Source organism: Lutra lutra, chromosome 9 (assembly GCF_902655055.1).
Source record: "Lutra lutra chromosome 9, mLutLut1.2, whole genome shotgun sequence".
Taxonomy (NCBI): Eukaryota; Metazoa; Chordata; class Mammalia; order Carnivora; family Mustelidae; genus Lutra; species Lutra lutra.
Genome location: NC_062286.1, coordinates 113,518,404 through 113,531,018, shown reverse-complemented (window position 1 = coordinate 113,531,018; position 12,615 = coordinate 113,518,404). Strand labels below are relative to the sequence as shown.

Below are 12,615 nucleotides of genomic sequence, written 5' to 3'. Positions count from 1 at the left end.
TCTTTAGCTGTGAATTGAGATAATAAATCCCACCTCACTGGATGGTCATCCAGTTCAAATGAGATGAACAAATTCTTGACTTGTACAAAACAATGGAGAAGTTATAGGTATGATGTTTTTAGCTTTTTTTTTTTTTAAAGATTTTATTTATTTATTTGTCAGAGAGAGAGAGAGGGAGCAAGCACAGGCAGACAGAGTGGCAGGCAGAGGCAGAGGGAGAAGCAGGCTCCCCACAGAGCAAGGAGCCCGATGTGGGACTCGATCCCAGGAACGCTGGGATCATGACCTGAGCCGAAGGCAGCTGCTTAACCAACTGAGCCACCCAGGCGTCCCATGATGTTTTTAGCTTTTATCACCATCAAATGAATGTTGATAGTTCTCCTACTGTGTTCAAGAATTGAATGATCCTCATCTTGTCCCATGCACCCTCATTTGAGACAACAGAAGATATTATACCCTGGACTAGAGACTCAGAGGGAAGAGATGACCTGCCCACTCTTAAGTGGGGTTCCCCAAGAAGCAGTCACCAGGTGAGCATGTGAGTATAAGTACCTTACTTCGGAGGTGATCCCAGGAAACACTGGCCAGGGAGGGGAAAATGAGACAGAGGAGGGAAGTCAGACCATCCAGGAGGCATTTTCAGTCTTGTTTCCACCTTGGGCAGAGGGGCTCGGTTCCATGGGAAACCCCTGGATGGCAGTGTAGAGCACATGCCTCAAGGTTACCCCAACCAAGGGAGATGCTGCAAAGTTATCCACCAACTGCAGCTGTGGCTGAGAGCCCACCCTGGGGCATCTGGCATGCCCAGCCTGTGGTGCAGACAACACAGCAGACTCTAGTGGCCAGAGAGCAGGAGGGTGCCTGCAGCTGGGTATGGGATATGGCAGTGGCCAGGGCCGGTACCTTCAACAGGACACTAGCCGGGTCTCTTTCCATGGTCTTGTACCAGGGAACCGAGTGACTGCATGAGTGGAGATGGGTGCTAGGGAACTAGGAAGGGAGACTGAGAACAGACAGAACTGGGCAGGTGCTGCATTGCCCCCTGGCATTTACGCTCTGCCTCAATGAGCAGTCTGGTTTGGTGTCCTGGACAATTTAAGTGCTCTGTTTAAGATGCTCTTCCCTTAACTTGGTGTGTATGGATAACTCTGAGTTAATTTTACCACTGTTGCTTCATCAAGAAGAGAAAAGAAAATATTGGACTAATCCCCGCAGCTCTCTGCCTTCAACCCGGATTCACCTGCTCTTAAATTTCCTGCCAGTCCTCTCAGATCCGGAGAAAGATTATTAAACATTTCTACTCGCAGGCAATTTTCATATGTAAGCACCACATGCATGTTTTCTCTGTCTGGTGCCATGGGTTGTAACCTTAGGAACAATTTGGATCCAAGGGGGTTATTTGGGACGTAGTCCCAAGAGTCACTCAGAGAAGTGGAGAGGTGAGACAGGGAAGGGAGGAAACACCAGTGGAGGGCACATTAATGGGTTGGTGGGGGCCCTCAGGAAACTCTGTCTTGCTGGGGACCCTTGCTTGACTATTCCTCGAGAGAGGGGCGAGAGGTGAGGAAGCTGGGGCACTACCCCCAACTCCTCCCTTCACTGGGGGAAGGCTGCAGTTTCTGCGTGCTCTGTGCTCAGAGGAACCCTGTACAGTCAGATAGTGAGCTCGGGTAGACCTGTAGGCCCTAGCCGCAAGAGATCAGTAGTGGGAGCTCACGGAGGACAGAAGGAGACCCTCTCCGAGGAATACACAGGCACTGGAAACTGCTTGATTTCCTCCTAGGGGGGGAGTGGCCACCGATGGGAATGACTCTTTCATCAAGCCACTTCCCTACTCAACCAGCTTCCAAGGATCCCTGTCACTTACTTCATCCAAGCTAACTTCCCGCATTCTTGCCATTCCAGCGCTGCCTGATAATTCTTTATCCTCCAATCCATAAATAATTATAACCATAACAGAATGCATAATCAATCAAACCTACATTCCTGCTTTCCACACCATGTGCGCAGTGGGAGCTAATGCACATTTGGCTAATGGATTTAATAAATTGTCTTGGGCCTGCCCCACCAGCACTATACACAGCTAGCTGTACCTTCATTCCCAGCCTTGCCCACCCCCCTCCAAACCTTCTGGGCCTGCCAGCCCACTCCTCTCTTCTGCCTGCCCAGCTCCTATGCACGACTCAAGGCCCAGTTATGGTTGTGCCCTCATCGGATCTTCTTCCTCCCTTTGCTCTTCACAGTGCATGTTCGGGGGGTCACTCATCAGGCCAGTGGCTATTGGCCATCTGGTTAAGTGTTGGCTCTTGTGGCAGGTGTGAGCTTTGTCTGCCCAAGGATGGGGCTTGAGTCTCTTCTCCATCCCCATGGCACAACCATGCACGGGGCCAAGTCCTTGGGCAGTCTTCCATGAACACTGGAGTGATGGGTGCTGGAGACACGATTATGGGGACCATAGTGGATGCTCTTGGTAGCCTGCCCACATCCCTGCAGCATTCCTTTTGCACGGTGAACACTGCCATTCCGCCCCAGGACTCCTTTTTTTTGGCTGGGGAGCTTGTATGGTCTGTGTGTAGGGCAAGAAGAGGCGATGTATATACACACACATGCACCATGAGCTACAGAGCAGGAAGGACACAGTGCCAGCTGGCAACTTCCTCATCCCCAGGTGAGATGACTTTGAAGCGTGTGCTGTATGCTCCCTCAAGGTTGGACCTACACACAGCTAGCCTCGTTCCCAGCCTTGCTCACAGGAGTAGCCCACAGTGGTGACTTGCTGGGTAACATACTCCCTTTTTGGAGTTGCCTTCTCTTCTTTTTTCAGTTCTCAACTCCCCCATGAGTGTTTCCGGCTGTCACCTCTCCCCAGATTAAACTTGCCCTTGAATTCTTATCTCAACGTGTGCATTCAGGGTCACCTAGACCACGTGGGCGGCCTCAACATGAGAACCAGTGGGTGTAGGATCCCTCAAGCATACTGAGATTGTTGGGGTTCACTGTGTCTATGATGAGGGCTGGGAGACAGTGTTAGGGGCCAGGTAGAGCTGAGGTGCTGAGCTTGGAGGTAAGTCTGAGGTCAAGGGAAGGGTCAGATGGGCCTGGGAAGCAGGGTTTCTAAGTGTAAGCTCTTTGCTAAAGAAGAGAAAGGTTGATGAAGTTGGAGTGACCCTGAAGCTTGGTAAACCCTGAGTGTTACCAAAAGATGTGCTCTGAATGGAAACTACCAAGTAGTTTGGTTACAGGGAGAAAGTGCCATTTTGGCCAGCCAAAACCCACATCTTCCTTCTGAGTCTGAGTGGCTGCTTGGGTACCTTTTGCCAAGGAATCTGCTTACCTTTGTCCTGACACATACTTGATCTGTTCCCCGCTGAGGGAAACCTGAGTTAGTGGTTGTGACCTACACTTTGGGATCACAGATGGACTCTCTGACTCCATCTCAGACTCGCCTCTACTCCTGGCTTCAGAGAACACCTCACACTTGCCATAGACTGATTTCTCCCACCCCTGTCATTAGACTAACTTACAAGTCCAATTTCAAATATTGTTCCAGAAACAGATGCTATCAGCTCAAGGAGACCAGCAGAGAGAGAGTGGGTCTCTGAGTGCTGCACCCTCTCCCCAAAAGCTGGAGCTCTGAAGGCACAGATCTCCTACAGGGTAGGGATCTCCTGTGGCCTGAATTCTAGGATATTCTATAATGTGACCTTGGCAATGAGGGCCAAAGGCCTTCATGGCTATGTGAATTTCATTTCTCATGCATCCATCTGTTCATCCCGAATCTGGAACACTTTTACCCATTGAAGGAATTAAACAGGACTTGGAAAGAGCTCAGCAAGACCAGCCAAAGACTCAAAGAACATTTGGCTCAAGGAAATTCCAGGAGAGAGAGAGATGGTGAAAAAGGAGGCTGGAATCCTGGCAGCTACCTCCCACCCAGAGCAAGGAGGGTAGTACAAGCTGCCAAAGGAAAGATCCAGGCCAGGCTGGGAAGCTACCTTCATACATGGGTAAGGATGAGAGAGGCAATGAGACTCCATTCTCCAATAAAGTCCAACACAGAAGCAATCAGTTTTGTTGGGGCTGTTTAAAAAGGACCCTGAAGGTACACTAAAGAATTTGTTTGGTAGAAAACCTTCTGATTGGGAGAGAAAGGCCTTGGTTTTTATTAATTCCAGTTTTTTCATTAACAGGATAGATAATTTTTCATCTTTCATAAAATTAAAAATTGAACTCTCATTCTGAAAAGTGAATAAAAGTGTACTGCTTCTTGATGAATTTTCATGAACTGAATTCACCCATCTAACTGGCACTTTGTTAGAGAAATGGAAGATGATTAGCACCTCCAAAATCCCCACCTGGTGCTCTCTTCCTAGGCACTACTTCGAGGGTAGACACTACCCTGACTTTTAATAACATAGATTAATTTTGCCAGTTCTGGAACGTCAGATCAATAGAATTATTCAGTGTATATTCTTTAGTGTCTCTTTTTCCTTTCAGCATTACATATTTGAAATTTAGCTACATTGTGTGTAACAATAGACCATTCTTTTTCATTGCTGTACAGTATTTCATTTTATGACTATACCATGGTCTATTCATTCTGCTTTGGATGGATGTATGAATGGTTTCCAGTTTTTAGTTATTATGAATAAAGCTGCTATGGCATTCTTGTGTGCATCTTGATAGATATATGTTTGCATTTCCATTGCACATCCCCCAAGGAGTGGGATTGCTGGGTCACAGAGTAGGTATCTACTTAGCATGGTAGATACTACAAAGTAGTTTTTCAAAAATACTTTCAGCAATCTTGCTTTCACTAGCAATGTATGAGATTTCAAATTGCTCTATATTCTTGCCGATACTTGATACTTTTTTGTATTTTTCATCTTCACCATCCTGGTGGTTGTGTAATGATATCACATTATGGTTGTGTAACAATATCACATATGGATATCACATATGTGTAATGATATCACATTATATTTGCATTTTCCTTATGACTAATCAGGTTGGGCACCTCATACTTATATGTTTATTGACCATTTGGATATCCTCTCTAGTGAAGTGCCCTTTCAGAACAAGCTTGTTCAAAACTTTTACCCATTTTTCTGTTGGGTGGTCCATCATTCTCATATTGACTGCCCACAGTGTCTGTGTGATTTTTGAGCAAACCTCTAACCCTCTATAGACTTTTGATTCCTCACATTATTTTTGTTCTTACTGTGGAGTTTACTCCAACCTCTAAGGCTTTGGGGCAAGCACACAATCGTGGACTTTCAAGTGAGCTTATTTCATCTCCATGGTCCCTCTCAGACATGGGTATGACTTAGGCTGGTCCAGTGAGACACTGTTGAAGGATTTGGGAAGGCAAAACTCTTTCTTCTGATATTTCTTGATGTGAGGATGATGTCAGATGATGTTAGAGCTGAAGTTGATCTTGTGGTCTTGTTGCCATTGATCCATGAAGACATGAAGAGATGCTCAGAGGGAAGCCAACACCAAGGAGAGAAGAGAATGTAAAGAGAGAGAGAATGAGAGAGGGAGAGGGGGAAAAGAGAGAATAGATACAGCAATTCTTTTTAGTTTTTCTGTGAGCCAGCATTTTTTTTATCACTTAAAAGGAAGACAATTAGTTTTGTGATTGCTACTGATGCCCTGCCCATGTTATCCCTTTGCCACTCACTATTCCATTTCCCACCCAAAGCTTTCTGCTACAAGCACTTGAGACTGAGGATGTTTCCTAGTCTTTGGAATCTACTTGTATAGGGCAAGCTGGAATGCTGGGGCTTAGAGGAGTCTTGGGAGTAATCCTGAACTAATGAGAGGGGACAGTTGGTGAATAAACACTCTAGCTTCCTCTCCCTTATGTGGGACACCTTGATGTATTCTATATACTCCCTAAAAATTTGCCAGCAGAAGTGAGCTCTCAGCTTTTCACTGTAGTGACCTGCTCACTGATGCCCACTTCATGGGCTGCCTTCCCTGCCTGGTCTCATTTTCCCACTTTTCTCTTGGGGCTGCCTGAGATCACCTCCTAAATAAACCAGTTGCATGGCAATCCTGCTTTTGGAAGATTCGAAATGAAGATAATAAAGGAACTGGACTCTAAGCCAGAATTTACATGAGCATTATGGAATCCAAGCTAATCTAATGCAATCTGGGTCAGTTTGAGGGTTCTGTATAGAGCTTGAGTAAGTCTCTGAGGGTCTAAATAAGTGTAAAGTCATCTCTGCCTTCAAGAAACCTACCAGTTTGGTAAGAAGATAAGACTCCCAGATAAAACACTGGAAAAAAATATATCTCAGAACTCTGATGTTGGCAGGCTTGGGCCCTGCTCTAGGGGCATCTGGCTAAATTTGACTAAAATCCCCAATTTTGTGGTTCCTGAGAATCCAGTCCAAAGTTCCTACCCATTTTTTCAAGTTCTCAACAGTAGACTGGACACAAATCCCATAGCCACAGAAATCTGATCACACACAACAGTTTGATAGTTTGGCAATTTTAGGGAAGATTTGGAAAATTATAAGTAATCATGTCTCTCACCTTACAGCTATCTCCCATGTGTGGAGGCCATATCTCCTTGAGTACTACCTCCATCCAGAGGACCCTTCTCATTGGGTGCTGCCCCCAAGTCATCGGCTCAAGCTTGGTCCTGATTATTTCCTCCCTGGTGGAAAGGTTGCTGGGCTGGCCAGCCTTCTCCAGGGCTCTTTGGAAACTGGAATAAATATCTAAAAAACTGAAGTCTAGTTTGATCTTGAAGTTATCTTTGAGCCCCCTCTTTCTCTCATCCTTGAAATCCAATATGGTGGCAAAACTTATTGGCTTAACTTCCATGATACATCCAAAATCTGAGCACCTCTTACCTTCTCCACTACCACCATCCTGTCTTGAGCCACTGTCTTCTCTTTTCTTGATCGGTCCAATACCCTCCCCACATGTCTCATGATTGCCAACCTCGTTTTCCTTACTAGTAGCCAATATATCTTTCTAAAATTATAGATTACATCAGTATATAAACTCTTAGCTCAAAACCCACCAAAGGCTCCTCATCTCATTCAGAGTAAAATATGGAGTCTTTCCATGATACACAAGGGAGGGGTTGGCCTTCATCGCCACTTTGACCTGAACTTCTACTGTACTCTTTGCCCACTCTGATCCAGCCAAACTCCCCTCCCGCTGTTTTCTGAACCTGCCAAGGTCGGTCACAACTCAAGCCTTTTGCATTTGCTGTTCCCTCGGCCTGGAACGTTTTAAATTAGATTTCAGCATGAGTCATTCCTCATTTATTTGGAATCTTTACTCAGAGTGACCTTCCTTGACCATTCATATAAAATATCACCCCCTATTGGCACTGTCTGGTGCCTTATTCTGTTTTATTCATCCACTTGATATAGTCATTATATATAAACTTAAAATTATTGATTTATTTTTTGTCTCTATCAGTATATAAACTTTTTGAGGTAGAGGAATTTGTTGTTGTTGAATACTGTAATCTTGGTGCCAAACACAGAATATTTGTTGATGAATGAATGAATTTCAACCTTGAGAAAGTGTGGAGCTCCAGGGTTGCTCCTGAACTTTGATTTACAGAGATAACGCAATAATATAACAGAGATGATGATGGTAAGACTCATTGCTTGGTCTGAGAGCACAAGTAAGACCATGTCTCTTTTGTATTTAAATTAAGCCTTAATCTTTAGCTACCCAGATTAATGGTAGTCCAGTATCTTTCTTTGGGTTGAATTACACTATGATATTTACATAGTTCCATGGAAACCCTTCTGCTTCTAGAATCCCTACAGATAGAATTGAGGAATCAGATTCATTTTTCCTGATGCCCTCAACAATTCACTCTTCCTGAAGCAAGACTTTGTTAGACAGACACTCTGATGAAGGGGGAAGATCATGATTCTTCCATCAGTGGACAATGGTAATCACATTTTGACTTTCCTTTCTTCTTCAGTGTCAGATGTGGGGCTCCAGCACCTTAGTTCCAGGAGAAGAAGAGTAGGCGATATCTGCTGCTGGGATGGGCATTGGAGGGAGCCCAGACCCTGCAGCAGGGATGTGGAAGTTAGCTGTGATGTGTGGGCTGGGAGAAGTGTAGGCTGGACCTCTTGTTTCATACCTTCTTGATCAGGCAGCAGGTTGGTCAAAGCAGTCAAGGCAGATGGCTGTTGAACTTATTTATAAATATCTGAAGAACAGAAACTTTCTTGCAAGGATACTTTCTTCTCAGCCTGGGGGATGCTGTGTCAGTTCCAGGAAACTCTTGGCTCATCTTCTATGATGATATCACACCCATGACTGTGATGTCACTTCCTCCATCTCCCATGACAGCATTCCCTTGTCACAATGGGAACACTTGCTCTGTTGGCCTGCAGTGACCTTCAGATCCTCACGACCTCTCCTGGGGTCCAGCTGCTTGACAGCAAGTGCATGGGTTAAAGATGTGTATTTTTCATCCCAGTGCTCAATTGTAGAATCGACTTCCCGGTCCAGAGTTTGACTAGGCTGGTTGCCAGCATGGCGACCTCTGAAGGGACTTTTAGCAGTATTTACAAACACTGGGTATGATTTCACCTTACTTTAGAGACCAACCTCTGCATTAGATGTAATCCCATTGTGGGCATGGCAGATTTACAAAACACTGCCCAGCAACTCACTTACCTGGGAAGATGTGGTTTGTTTGTAATCGCTCTGCTGTTGTCACATATGAACCCCCACTCAACCAGTCATGGTTGAAGGGGCTGATTCCTCCCCTACTCCCATTCTAGAACTTACTATGATATAATACTTTAGCTGGCCCCTTTAACTAATGCCTGGGATCTTTGGGATAAAATTGCTTCTAGCCTCAGCCACCCCATCTCTTCTCCCTTAGATAGATTTGGGTGTAGGGGCAAGGGGCTCATGAGCCTTTTTAATCCTGGAGAAGATGAGGATTCTGGGTCTGCATGAGGTCTTTCTATGGCCCTCTGGCTCCTCTGTCCCTGTTTATTTCTTCCCCCCTGACACTTGGGCTGAGGTTTGTTAAAGGACAGCTCAGTCTTGCCTCTGCCTTTCATCTAACTCTGTGTCCTTGGCTAAGGGACTGGACTCAGCGTGGGGACACCCTCATCCCTGACAAAGCTCACATGTGTGGGCTGGGTCCCCAGGCCCCTCTCTGCTCAACCCCCACCCCAAGGAAGCCTAAAGGAGTTTGTGGGCCCCCAACCCAAGCTGGTAGAACTCAGAAGCAAGTTCTCTCCATTTTTACTTGGACTTCAGATCTCTACAAATAGCCCCAGTGTCTATCACCTCTCAAATTCTTGTACAGGAGTCAGTAATTTGGAGAAAGTATCTTTCTATTTTTCCAACAGCAAGATTTCTTAACCCACCCCCTTCCAGGAGTGCATTCTTTCTCTGCTATTTTGAGTCTCAGAGCTGGATAAAGAGCCAAGGGTGTAAGAGCTGAGAGTGGAAGCTTGGGATTCAGGCTGCAGCCCTAAGTCTGAGACCCAGCACAATCACTGGGGTTTCTGTGGCCCTCCAGCTCCTCTGTCCCTGTGCTGGTTGTCACCCTGCTGAGACTTTGGCTGAGGTTTGTTACAATGTGCGGCCATGGGCAAGTCATTTTGCCTCTTCAGGCTTCAGTTTCCTTATCTGTAGTATGGGAATAATCATATCTGCCTCTCAGTATCATGAAGATTAAATGACACATTAAATGCTCAGCACATGTTTGCTGAACTAAACGGGCAAATGAATGAGCTAGCTGATGGGCTGGACTTTGCCAGTTCACTTGTGAGCATTGTAATGGTAGGGCAAACACTCTGGCCAGACTTCCCGGTCTCTCCCCTCTAACTACTTTTAAGTAAAAACTGCTGTTTGTCTATAATTACTTTTCTCTTTGCTGTAGGTTGGTTTATCCTCATAGCAGATGGTGAACTCTCCAAAGGTGGAGACTAGATCTCCTCCTGTCTCTTCCTCAGCTTGGCAGATGCTCAGTAAATGGTCACTAGCCATTGTGTCCTATTTGGCTAAAAGGACTCCTAAATGCTGGCATGGAGAGAGCAGAGGCTAGGCCTGAGATGAACCCTTGGAAGTACCAGCTTCTGCCCTCCCCAGCCACCTGGAAAGCTCACTTTTGTGTCCTTGATATAGAAGTTAATGTCTCAGAGTAGCTGAGACATTAACTTACATGTGGAGAGAAGACAAGATGGTGCAGGGGCTAGGCTTAAGAACCAAAGGCTTGGGGCCTGGAGAGAAACACTAGAGCAAAAGATGTAGATGAAAAGTTTATATCTGGGTGGTTTTAGTAATCAAGTGATGGATGGCTGTGGACAAGACTGTGATTTTGATTTACAGATAAGATGGTGAATACCAGAGGGGTAGAGGAGGGGGGCTGGGCAAAATGGGTCAGTAGGAACTATGGTCTCCCAGTTATGGAATGAGTAAGTCATGGGAATAAAAGAAACAGCCCAAAGAATATAGTCAGTGATATTGTAACAGCAATGTATTGAGACAGGTGGTAGTTACACCTGGTGGTGAACATAGCACAATGTATAAACTTGTGGAATCACTACGTTGAACACCTGAAACTAATGTAACATTGTGTTTCAGCTGTACTTGGATACAAAAATCATACCAGTGGGCTAGTACATTTGCTGAGTTTCCGGAGTACTCAGCAACCCCTCACTCTAGAGGCAGCTAAGTCTCTACCAATCACACACAAAAGTGCTTTTGGGAGAGGCTGTGAATGTATCAACAAATTCAGCTCATCTCTGGGCTCAGAGCTCAGATCTCAGGCCGTGGTGGACCACAGTGCTCTCCTCTCTCCTCTTTAAAGTGTGAGAAGAGTGTGTGTGACAACACTTAGGCATTCCACACCCATGGGCCCTTCTAAAGGAAATTGTATCACCCTTGATGATAAGGAAGGGGCCCAATACACAGGCTGGCCCTGAGAAAGCTTGGCATGAATGTTCAGCTTAATAGAGTAAAGTGAATAATTAGGACAATCAGATAATCTCTTTATGGAATTTTACCAGGAAGCTATGGAAAGAACCTGCCAATATGTATTAGCGGGAAAAAGAAGATAGGCCTGTGGCCAAGACACACTGGTGGTGAAACACAAGAGTGATGAACCTCTTTGGGTTGAGAGGAGGACCACACAACTCAGTCCTTGGGGTTGCCTCGAAGCTTCTCAGTTCCCTTGAATGGAGTTACCTGGGTGGGTCTCTGTTTCTTCGCTGTGGTTTAAAGACCCTGCTTTGCAGCTAGAATGTGATAACAAAATGGAAGCCCTAGCCAGCTGAAGCAGGAAGGCCATGCTGAATGAAGCCAGTGCTTCTTAGACTTTCCCATGCCCCTGGGTCACCGGGGCATCTTGTTAAAATTCACATTCCCATTTGTTAAGCTGGGGTGGGGTCCGAGATCCTAACTTCCTAAGAGCTGTCTGTTGAGGCTGATGCTGCTGGTTGGGGAATCATGGTTTGAGGACCAAGGGCTTAAGCAACAACATACACGCATGCGCACACATGCACACACACGCGCGCGCGCGCGCACACACCCACACACCATCCATCACCAATTACAAATTTTACCCAGAAGTTATGAGAGACCCCTTAAGGTAACCTCTAGTTTTGTTGTCTAAACTTGTCACTTTTCACTTAACTCCACTATAAAGCTGGAGAAAAACTGATGATTTAGAATAACCAACTACTTTTAACTTATTTTTGGCATGGGAATCCAGGATATGTTAAAAATTAATAATAAATGTTCTTTAACTTAGCATAGGTTTCTTTTGTGTTTTAGGACAAGAAAATTCCATTAAAAAAAACTGTAAGAGTTTATTTAGCCTCCTGAAATTGTACCTTTAAATGTCTCCCTGGGGAGGACTCATAAAACAGTAGGGAAGAAATGGATTATTCAATAAATGGTGTTAGGACAATAGCTTTACAACTTGGGGGAAAAATCAATTTAGAGTCTCATCTTACAATACACCAAAATAAATTTCAATGGATTAAAGGACCAAATATAATACAAAAAAGACTATAAAAGCATGAAGGTATTTCTAGATGGGGAATACTTAATAAGGTTAAAAAAGTTGGAGGAAGTGATAAAAGCTAAACATTTTATTACATAACATAAAATTTTCTGTCTGTATTTCCTCCTGTTCCCACCCCATCATAATTAAACAAAAATCAAGATAATAGCTGAAGAGTATATGCATCACCAATATCAAGAGAGAGGGCAGTTCAATTAACTCTGTGCCTTTGTTGAAACTCAGAACTGTACCCCCAACAGAGAAAACCTTTCTCTATGTAAATCAAGACACAAACTGTAAAAGAGATATAAAAAGAAAATAAAAATAGCTGCTGAAAACACACAAACATTAAAATATTGGCAATACACACACCAAGCCAAAGGTTGATTATTTTTTAAAAAGATTTTATTTATTTATTTAACAGAGTGTGAGAGCACAAGAAGGGGGGAGCAACAGAGGGAGAGGGAGAAACAGGCTCCCCGTTGAGCAGGGAGCTCAACACAGGGCTTGATCCTAGGACTCTGGGACCATGACTTGAGCTGAAGGCAGATGCTTAACTAACTGAGCCACTGAGGTACCCCTGATGTTCT

At 44.8% G+C, this 12,615-nt stretch overlaps 1 long non-coding RNA gene across 1 annotated transcript; it reads right to left on the bottom strand.

The window, feature by feature from the left end:
* Positions 1-406: 406 nt before the first annotated feature.
* LOC125109075 (uncharacterized) lies at positions 407-8,262 on the bottom strand. Its single transcript, XR_007130097.1, has 3 exons — positions 8,132-8,262; positions 6,867-6,990; positions 407-580 (listed from the first exon to the last, which is right to left on the bottom strand). It is a non-coding gene; the product is annotated as an uncharacterized LOC125109075 (long non-coding RNA).
* Between the last annotated feature and the right edge of the window lie 4,353 nt (positions 8,263-12,615).